The sequence below is a fragment of the Rattus norvegicus genome, chromosome 7 (assembly GCF_021556685.1).
Source record: "Rattus norvegicus strain SHRSP/BbbUtx chromosome 7, alternate assembly SHRSP_T2T, whole genome shotgun sequence".
NCBI classification, from domain to species: domain Eukaryota; kingdom Metazoa; phylum Chordata; class Mammalia; order Rodentia; family Muridae; genus Rattus; species Rattus norvegicus.
In genome coordinates this window covers 119,635,881-119,645,084 of record NC_141540.1, presented here as the reverse complement: position 1 = coordinate 119,645,084, position 9,204 = coordinate 119,635,881, and the positions used below count along the sequence as shown (strand labels likewise).

At 49.0% G+C, this 9,204-nt stretch overlaps 1 long non-coding RNA gene across 1 annotated transcript; it reads right to left on the bottom strand.

Annotated features, from left to right (window-relative positions):
• Nucleotides 1-1,071: 1,071 nt before the first annotated feature.
• On the bottom strand, nucleotides 1,072-7,026 carry LOC148004874 (uncharacterized). The gene is made up of 3 exons (XR_015624894.1): nucleotides 6,775-7,026; nucleotides 4,031-4,158; nucleotides 1,072-2,365 (listed from the first exon to the last, which is right to left on the bottom strand). It is a non-coding gene; the product is annotated as an uncharacterized LOC148004874 (long non-coding RNA).
• Between the last annotated feature and the right edge of the window lie 2,178 nt (nucleotides 7,027-9,204).

Sequence of the window (9,204 nt, the reverse complement as noted above, 5' to 3'; positions counted from 1 at the left end):
TAACCTTCATTTTCCGGACAGCATTTATTGCTGAAATTGAGGAACTAGGGTGGCTTCTGGTCAACCTGGGTCTTCCCAGTATACACACCTATTCTTGGGAGGCAGTCTTAACCAGGCCTCACTAGCCTGGGACCCTGGTACTACTTTCCTGTGTTTCCAGCTGCCTCCCCGTTGGGGCCTTGATCAGGAAGAGGGATGCTGCCTCTGAGGCTCAGAAGCAAGACACACATGCGTGATCTCCATGAGGCCCCACCAGACTTAACCTGAACAGAGAGGATGCTCCATTGAAGTGCTGTTTCCCCCTCTGCTGCCCCAACTCAGGGCATTTAAGGCTCACTGAAGTGTGTGTGTGTGTGTGTGTGTGTGTGTGTGTGTGTGTGTGTGTTGTACGTTGGAGACACTTTTTGAGGGTGCTCATTGCATCTTCCCCTCTAAGCCTTGCGCCCAACTTGAATTAAACTCTGGGCATGAGCGAAGACCTCCTTTTCCACTGCTTTTTATGTGAACCCCTGTGTTTGTCAGGGTGCAGAACACCCAGAACAAAGCAGAGAAAACATAAATAACCTTGAGTTTAGGGTCAGGGCAGTTCCATGGCCACACCAAGGGTCAGGAGTCACACGCTGTGTGCCTCTCATGAAAACTTTTGCACCACGGACAGAAGAGGTGAAAGTTGAACCAGCAGCAGTGCTTCAATTCTCATTGGCCAGAACTGGTCACATGACCCGACCCAACCCTCAGTGAAAGAGAATAGGATTATAAAGACAGGATTTACTTCCCAGCCCTAAGGGGCTCAGATGCTCACTCCCAACAAAATCAGCCTCACCAAAGGGTGGGGACCTGAGAGAGCTATCCTGTGTCATAGTCGTCCCTGACACTTCCCAGCGGTGCAGTTAGTGTCCCCCATATCACACACACACACACACACACACACACACACACACACACACACACACACACACACACACAGGCTCTGCCCCCGTTTAAGTCTGAGCACAGGATAGCATCTCCTGAGCAATCTGTGCCTCAGTTTCTCCATCCGTACAACAGGATGCATACAGGAACTGTTGCAGGTGTTAGTCAAGCACAGAGCCTGGGAGACCTCTGTGGAACTTTACTGAGGCACAGGTGTCACTATAGTAATTTTACAGAGGAAGTCACCATGAAGCCACAGACTGCTCTCTCCCCTCCATGTTGCCCACTGAGTTTGCAGCCACAGTCTATACCTGGCAGAGGGTCCCACTATGATGTCACAGGCCCAGCAGTGTGCAAAACACAAGGTATTTCTTCTGGTGGCCTCCAGTCTGTAGTGGGGAGATGCTATGTAGGTCCCCAGAGCAGTCTTCATGGGCAAACAAGGGATAAAGGTAGAAGTAGTGTAGAAGGGCTGGCAGACAGGCAAGGGAAACAGCAGATTACTTCCAGGGCATTTTGGGGTCAAGGCAGGGAGGGAGGAGTCAGAAGGGCCCTTGGGGAAGAATATGGTTGGTAGCTGTCAGGGTTTGAATCTGAGCCAGCCCCCACGGTTCAAGTTTTACAAGCTTGTTCCCCACAGGGTGGTCCTATTCTTTGAGGCTATGGTGCCTCTAGGAAGGGGTACTGAGCTGGCAGAAGCAGATCAATAAGGATGGGTCTTTGAAGGTCCCTAAGACCTGATTTTGGTCAATTCTCTGCTGTTACTCTCCACATGCACTCCTGTCACCATGACTCAAGGCCCTGAGGCATTCCACCACAGCTTCCTCACGAGGATGGATATAGTCCTCTGCAACAGTTACCTGAGAGGAGCCCTTCTTCCTCAGAGTCGCAGCAGCCTGTGGGCACACATCTTGCGCTGAGCAGGGTTAGAGGAATTCTAAGCCATCGGGAAGAGGAACGTGGCTGGGCCTCTCCACAGGCCTCTCAACCACGCATCCGGTATCTGAGTTGTCCTTTCTCAGATGACAGCTGGATGAGGTGACTATCAGAGGTCAGAGTAAGGCTGCTGGTTCTAAAGGAGGCCTTGAGGCTAAAAGGCCAGCTGGAATCCTGCTTGGATACTTAGTAGGCTGAGTGCAATGACTGATGGACCTATGGACAGGAAGGGAGGGCAGTGGTGCTGGTATGCGAAGGCCTGTGGGCTGCCCCTTTGGCCCCCATTTCCAAAAAGACTTTTTCCTCCCCTTGAGCTAAGAGGAGTTGTGCTTTCACTCACAGCTGGAATAACCACCCTTCCCCATAATGTAATGACAGGGGCATCGAATGGACAACAGGTCATTTCTTCTCAGCTACCATTAGCCAGGAATCTCCCAGAAGAGACCGCTTATTCCAAAAGTACTTGAGGCAGGTTCAACCCCATTGTGAGGTTCAGGTCCAGGGGAAGGTGCTGGGACTGTAAAATAAGTTTGCGTGAGATGCAAGAGTAAGCCATTAAAGATGAGGGAAGCCAATCCTCTCCTGTATACTTGGGTTCTTGAGGGATAAGTAGGAATTTTTTTTTGGAAGGAAGGGTAAGAAACAGGTTCAAGTACAATTCTGTTTCATATGACTAGTTTAAAATCCTGTAAATGCTTTTCAGGGGCCCCTATCTGGTACTCCTAGACCACGGTGGGTAGCAGGTTGGGCTGGGAGACAGGACTATTCAGAGGTCTAGAAATGGATTCACGCATTCAGGAGGCACCCTACCCACACTTTCATTTTTCTCCCGTTCTGCCAGGGTTCCCTTTCCTTCCCATGTTCCCCAGCTCATCCCATTAAGCACCCTCTGACCAGTTTCTTCAGACATGTGCTTCCCATTCACTAGACAGCATTCTTTTTCTCCACAGCATTGACCTTCTCCCAGCACCCCTCGGGCCACACATCTGGCATCTCCTTCTTACCTTGTCTCTACCAGACCGCACGCCAGACCTGCCATGGCAGGTGTCTGCCTGACCTATGGTCCCTTCTCTCCTCCCCCCTCTTTCTCTTTCTTCTTCATTTTCGTTCATGGGTCTGGGGAATCAAACTGAGGACCTCACGTATGTTAGTTTTAACTGCCAATTTGACAACAGCCGGAATCACCCAGGAAAGAGCTGCAGTGCAGGACTTGTCTAGATCAGGTTGCCCATGGGCACATTTCTGCCTTGTTAACTGAAGCAAGAGCCACCCTAAATATGGGCAGCACCATTTCATGAGCGGAGCCCTGAGCCCTATAAGGATGAAGAAAGTGAGTCGAGCATAAGCAACACAAGCAAACAGGCAGCACAGGCTGTCCGTTTGCTCTGCTCCTGGCTGTGGATAGGAGGCAATCTGGAAATTGTATGTGCTCAATTAACAAGGCAGACTGGAACCTGGAATTGTAAGCTCAGTCAACAAACCTTTTCTCCTGAGTTGCCTTTCTGTCGGGGTGTTTTATCACAGCAACAGAAATGAAATTAGACCCCTAGGTGAGCACTCCGCCACTGAGCTGCACCCCAGCCTAGCTCATTCTATAACTGTAGCCCCCTTTAGTAGCTATCTAATCTAACGTCCTCGTAACTATCAGGTAAATCTTAGAATGTGTGACCTTTAAAAGACCACTGGCTTCCACCGGCCCCAAAATTGAAAATGCCATCTGATGACACTTAAAGCCCATAGTACAAGGGCCACCCCCACACCCTTTGCTGTAACCTGCCGCCCTAGACCCACAATCGAGATGTGCTCTAAGCGCCTTGATTTATGACCTTCCTTTGTTCCGTGACCCAAATGGAACATGTCAGTTGGGGCAAAGTGACTCAGTGTTCTAGGGCTGGGACCACTCATACTCAGTCCAGAAGATATTCTCTCTCTCCTCTTCGAGGTGTGTGACCTGTTTTTGCTGAATGTTAGTAGATACTTGCAGAATGGCCCACGAGGAGTCCTGGCATTGAAGAGGGAAGTCGTAGGATGTACGCATAGTCCCACCCAGCCTCAGAAAGCCCTGCGATTCTACAGATACGGGTTACATTATATGGGCCAAGCAGATTAGTTCATACATTTAGGGATGTGTGCCTGTGTGTAGCAATAAAGAAAAACTGGTAAAAGCCATCCAGCCACACACCGTCCAATATCCTTCTGACCAACAGGAAGGAGCTTCCAGACCATGCAGGACTTCCTTGATGTGTGGAAGGCACGTCAGTCACTGTAGTCATGTAGTCACTTCCTCTTCAAGGAGACCAGTAGTGAAGGCTGGAAAACCACAGGCATCTTATGCAGATGATCAGGGGGCATGGCCTAGCCTGCGGGGGAGGGGGAGGGGGAGGGGGAGGGGGAGGGGAGGGGGAGGGGCTGGACTTTGAAAGACAAGAAGGAGGACTTGGATGGGACCCCCTCAGAGGAGCTACCCCCATGAAGTCTCATCAACACGGCTGCTTAAGCATGACATGAACAAGGAGTGCCAGTGAACATGCTAACTTGGTAAAGAAAAGGCTTGTGGGGCCTGAACCCCAGACAAAGAATTATGGGCAACTATGGGAGGAGTGAGAGAAATGGCCTTCCCCAGGGAAGCGCCTCCTCCAATTGTTTATCCAATACCAAGTGGTCAGCCTGAGATCTAAACATACAGGTTGCATTATATGCTCTAAGGAGACTGTATTAATGTACTTAGGAATGTGTGTGTGCGTATGTGTGTGTAGTAACAATTTTTTTTTAAAAAGGCAAAAAGGCCATGAATTTTTTGCATGGGAGGGGTTAGAGGGAGGAAAGGGAAGGTCAGAAAAGTAATTATATTAACAATTTCAAAGAATAAATTGTTATTTTTTTACAACCCTAAAGCTTTTCTTTTTTAATGGCTCTAATCTTCTTAACCAGCACTCCCTCCTTGTTTGAACTATAAACGCCTCCCTTTTTGGACCAAATTAGGCATGATTTAAAAATCTTTCCAGCATGCACTTTGCCCCAGTTGTTACTGTAAACCTGGTTAAAAACAGCCACCAATCATCTGTACCAATGCCAAGTGTCTTGAATTCCCCCCACCAGTCCATTGCTTTTGAATTCAGCTCCACCTCAGGACTCAGGCCACGATAAAAATGCAGATGAGTTTTTTCTCACTGTAATGTGAACAGCTTCAAGTCCAGTTCCCAAGAGAGCTCATGTCATGGACAGACAGCATGGTCAGACAGATGGCCATTGTACCAGCTCCATGCTCTTGCCTGCATTTAAGCTCCTGTCAGGAGCTCCCCTGCCACACTCCCTGCTTCTAGTGGCCCCCGACTTTTTGGTTCATGGCCTCAAACCCTTCCCATGTCTTCCTGCAGAGCCACATGGTCAAGGTTGGTCACAGAATCCACTCTCTCCAGTACCAACCTTCCGGTAGTTGTTCATAGCTGTGACAAACATACCTGGTGGATCATCTCAAATGAGAGAAATGATTTATTTTAACTTTTTTGGGGGGTAGGGTGGGGATGGAGGGATCCATCTTGGTTGTTTGGTTCCGTGCACTTAAGGAAGACGCCATGGAGGCAGGAATGTATAGCTGAGATTCTTCACCTCGTGGTGGATAGGAAACGGGGGTGGAGGAGAAGGAGAGACGGGTAAGACAGAGACAGACAGACAGACAGACAGACAGGCAGGAACATGACACAGCCCCCTCCCAGTGTCTTACTTCCTCCAGCTACCCCTGCCTCCTACAGTTTCTAGGAACCCAGGAGAGAGAGAGAGAGAGAGAGAGAGAGAGAGAGAGAGAGAGAGAGAGAGAGAGAGAGATATTAGCACACCAGCCTATGGGGACAGTTCCCACTGTGCTTCATCTTAGCCCCAAAGGCTGTGTCCCAGGGAGGCTCCTGTTCACATCTTGTGCTGTCCATCCCTGCACAAGATGCCTACAGTTTTTCAATGTTCCCAGTTTCAGCTATGGAAACTGAGGCTCAGAAAAGGCAACCTCCTTCACAAAGATCACACAGCTAGGAGGTGGCAAAGCTGGGGTCGGGGCCTACATCAGCGGCCTTTGCCTGTTGTTGCACTGAATCAAGGTACTGAGGACACTGGGGTCACAGGGATGACTGGGGTCACCAGGTCACAGGGGTCACTGGGATTACTAGGGTCACTGGGATCTCTAGGGTCACCTCCTCCAGAAGCCTGGTCTATTTGCTCTGGCTCAGCCAGGCTCTGGTATACTTTTTGGTCTTTGTATACATTTCAAACTAGGCTTGATCCAATCGCCTTCACTTGTGGTGACCACATTTTCTAAGGACAACATTGTATATGTGGCCCCCCCTCCCCGAGATGATTTTTTTTCTCTGTCAGTTTGGCTTATTTAATGTTTTGAGAGGTTTAAGAATGAAGTCATATGGATTTAATATTTCTTTCTACCAGGGCTGTCACAAAAATCTAGGCCAAGAGATGCTGCACTGATGCTCCCTTCATTATAATTTCCATATGTCCCCCACCCTCCCCTCCTCCTCCCCCACCCCTCCTCCCGCCCTCAGTGCTAAGAGAGTTTCTTGGTTAGCATGCAAATTCCTCACACTCTGGTGGTTCATGGCACTCAGTGTGGAGCTGCCAGAGAGACCAGCAGATTCTTCCTGGGATAAAGGAAGGATCTGTCCACTCATCCAGCCATTTGTCCAACTGTCTGTCCATCCATCCATTTGTCTGCCCGCCCATCTTTCCATCTGTCCATCTATTTACCTATCTTTCCTCTCTTTTTATCTCCCTTCCTCATTCCTTCCTTCTTTCCTCCCTCCCTCCCATCATTCCTTCTTTCCTCCCCTCCTTCCTCCCTTCCAGCAGGGATAGCTGGAACACCTACCCTGAGCCACGGCTGACTTTAGGTTCTTGAAAAGATGTGGGACCCACAGGCCTTACCTATGAACTTGAGGCACAACAGCCAAGAACAAGCAGATCCACCGACTAGCACCGGATCTGTTAGGTGCTAGAGTAAAAGGCAAGTGAAACCAAGCAGGAAACCATTGGCATTAATAAGGTTGGGAGGACTCAGGGCTGGGATGGGGATGGATGCCAGAAGTAGACAGGAAGGCTTCATGGACAGGGTGTTTGGAAGGTCAGAGTTCACATCCTGCCCTGCTGTGTGAACTGAGAATGACAGCAGCCGTCTCTGAGTCCAGGCCTATTATCTAGGTTCCCAGGCTGAACAGGCTGGCTTTTTGTGTTCTGGCCACTTCTTGCTGATTCGGATTGTTTGGAAGCCAGGGTGGAGGCCCACACTGCTCTCTGGTGGCGACTGTTGGTATCAGCCTATCTGTGTTTTATCTCAGTTTCTCCTAAAGGGGGAAGAGTGCCTTTAGTGTACAAAGTCCTCAGGGAGAAGCGTCACAGGTGGGCATTTGGGGTAAGAAGGGACAGAAGATTGGAGAGGGCATGTGCTAGCCTCACTGCCCAGGCAGGAAGTTCAGGTTCTGTTATAACCCTGCATGTGCTGGGGACACACTGCTGTGCATGCATGTGTGGTAACTGTAGCCTTCTTCCTAGCAGGAGTAGTCAGGAGTCAAGAGACCCTTCCAGGTCAGTGTAGAGAAGGCAATGGCTGCATTCCAAGAAACCGGAATTCCAGAAATCTGAGCGTGTGGGGACCCTGTGCTGTCCAAAGAGGTGCTCTGCAGGATGTATGTATGTATGTGACTCATTTGTACTGGAAAGAGTCCCTCGGCCTTCTGTACACAGATGTTGCAAAGCACACACACACACACACACACACACACACACACACACCGTGAACTCCTCACAGCAGCATAGTCCTCTGGGGAAGGTGGGGCTGGATCAGGGCTGAACTTGGGAAAGAAGGAAGCTCTAGGCATCAGCTTGAGCTAGCCAGGCTTGTCTGCTGTGTTGCTCTGCCTCATCCTGCCTGTTTTCCAGCCGAGGCTGGTGTCCCCGACTCCCTATGAGCCAGGCCTCCTCTTTCCGGGACATAAAACTCCAAGGGTAGCCATTTGATGATATATCCGTTGTCTCTCCCCACAAGTGGATTCAGGACTCCTAGATGGTGGGGTGGCCTCCTGTGACCCTTCACTCCCATATCAGGAGCTTAATGAATGATTCGCTTGACTGAAGGCCAGTTTTCCTTTAGGGCCCATGAAAAGTAAAATTCAAATGGCAATGCAGTATTGTAAAAATATCTCTTACGCACTAAGAGACTGGAACTTTTGCTGGACCTCAACGGCAGGGTTCACCATACACCTTGAGATCACTTAAGACTTAAAGACTGCTAGGCCACTGCGTGTGTGCACTCGGCCTGCTTGTTTAACCCGCCTCCAAGAGAACTAAGAAGCAACCAACCTTAACTGTCTTGGATTTCTCATGTAATTAACGTCTGTAACCTAAGCTAATGTATTACTGTGGCCTTACGTTATGCACTCTTCCATGCCCCCGACCCAGAACAGTGCATGGTATCATTTGCTCATGGTGGTAAATACAGGCATCAAAGGAGCCTTCTAAGATCTACCACAGAGGTTGAAAGCATTTGTTTATGGGTGTTAGTTGGTAAACGGTGACATTTGTAGCACTGTTTGTTGACCAGATCAGTTGGGGTCAGTTGGGGTATGACTTAATCCCTTGTCGTACTGCTAACAATTTCTGTAAAGTATTCAGTTCCTTCTCATGTGACGCTTTCTGTACTGTTCAATAAATAGACACACAGGAACAAACAGATTCCCAAGACAGCCTTAGGGCAGGCATAGATTCAGACTCAGCCAACAGGAGACAGACGGCATGGAAGACACAGGAAGTCTGAAGCAGAGGGTTCGAATCTGGATTCTCTCTCTGTTCAATGACTCCAAGGAGAAGTGCATGTTTTTGTCTTTCTTTCTTTCTTTCTTTCTTTCTTTCTTTCTTTCTTTCTTTCTTTCTTTCTTTCTTTCTTTAATGTGATGGTGCATTGTTGGTAATTTAGTTCATCACTAATGCATATAATTTGTCCTATCAGATGCCCAGATGTCCTATTAGGGACCAGAGAAACAGTGGGAAAGTCACAGATAGCTTTGCAAAGTCAGGGCTATGCAGCCTGGCCAGACCCAACATGGCCAGTGGTACCTCGAAAATACATTGGCTTTTTTTTTTCTTTTTTTTTCTGAGCTGGGGACCAAACCCAGGGCCTTGTGCTTGCTAGGCAAGCGCTCTACCACTGAGCTAAATCCCCAACTCCATACATTGGCTTTCTTGTTCCAAGGTGCAGTGGCCCAGAAGAGAAGATTATGTGTTTTGAAGCCAGAAAGCACTGGTTCTAACTCCAGTCCTGACACTTCTCACCTATGGGGCTTTATGCTAGTGATTTAGCCT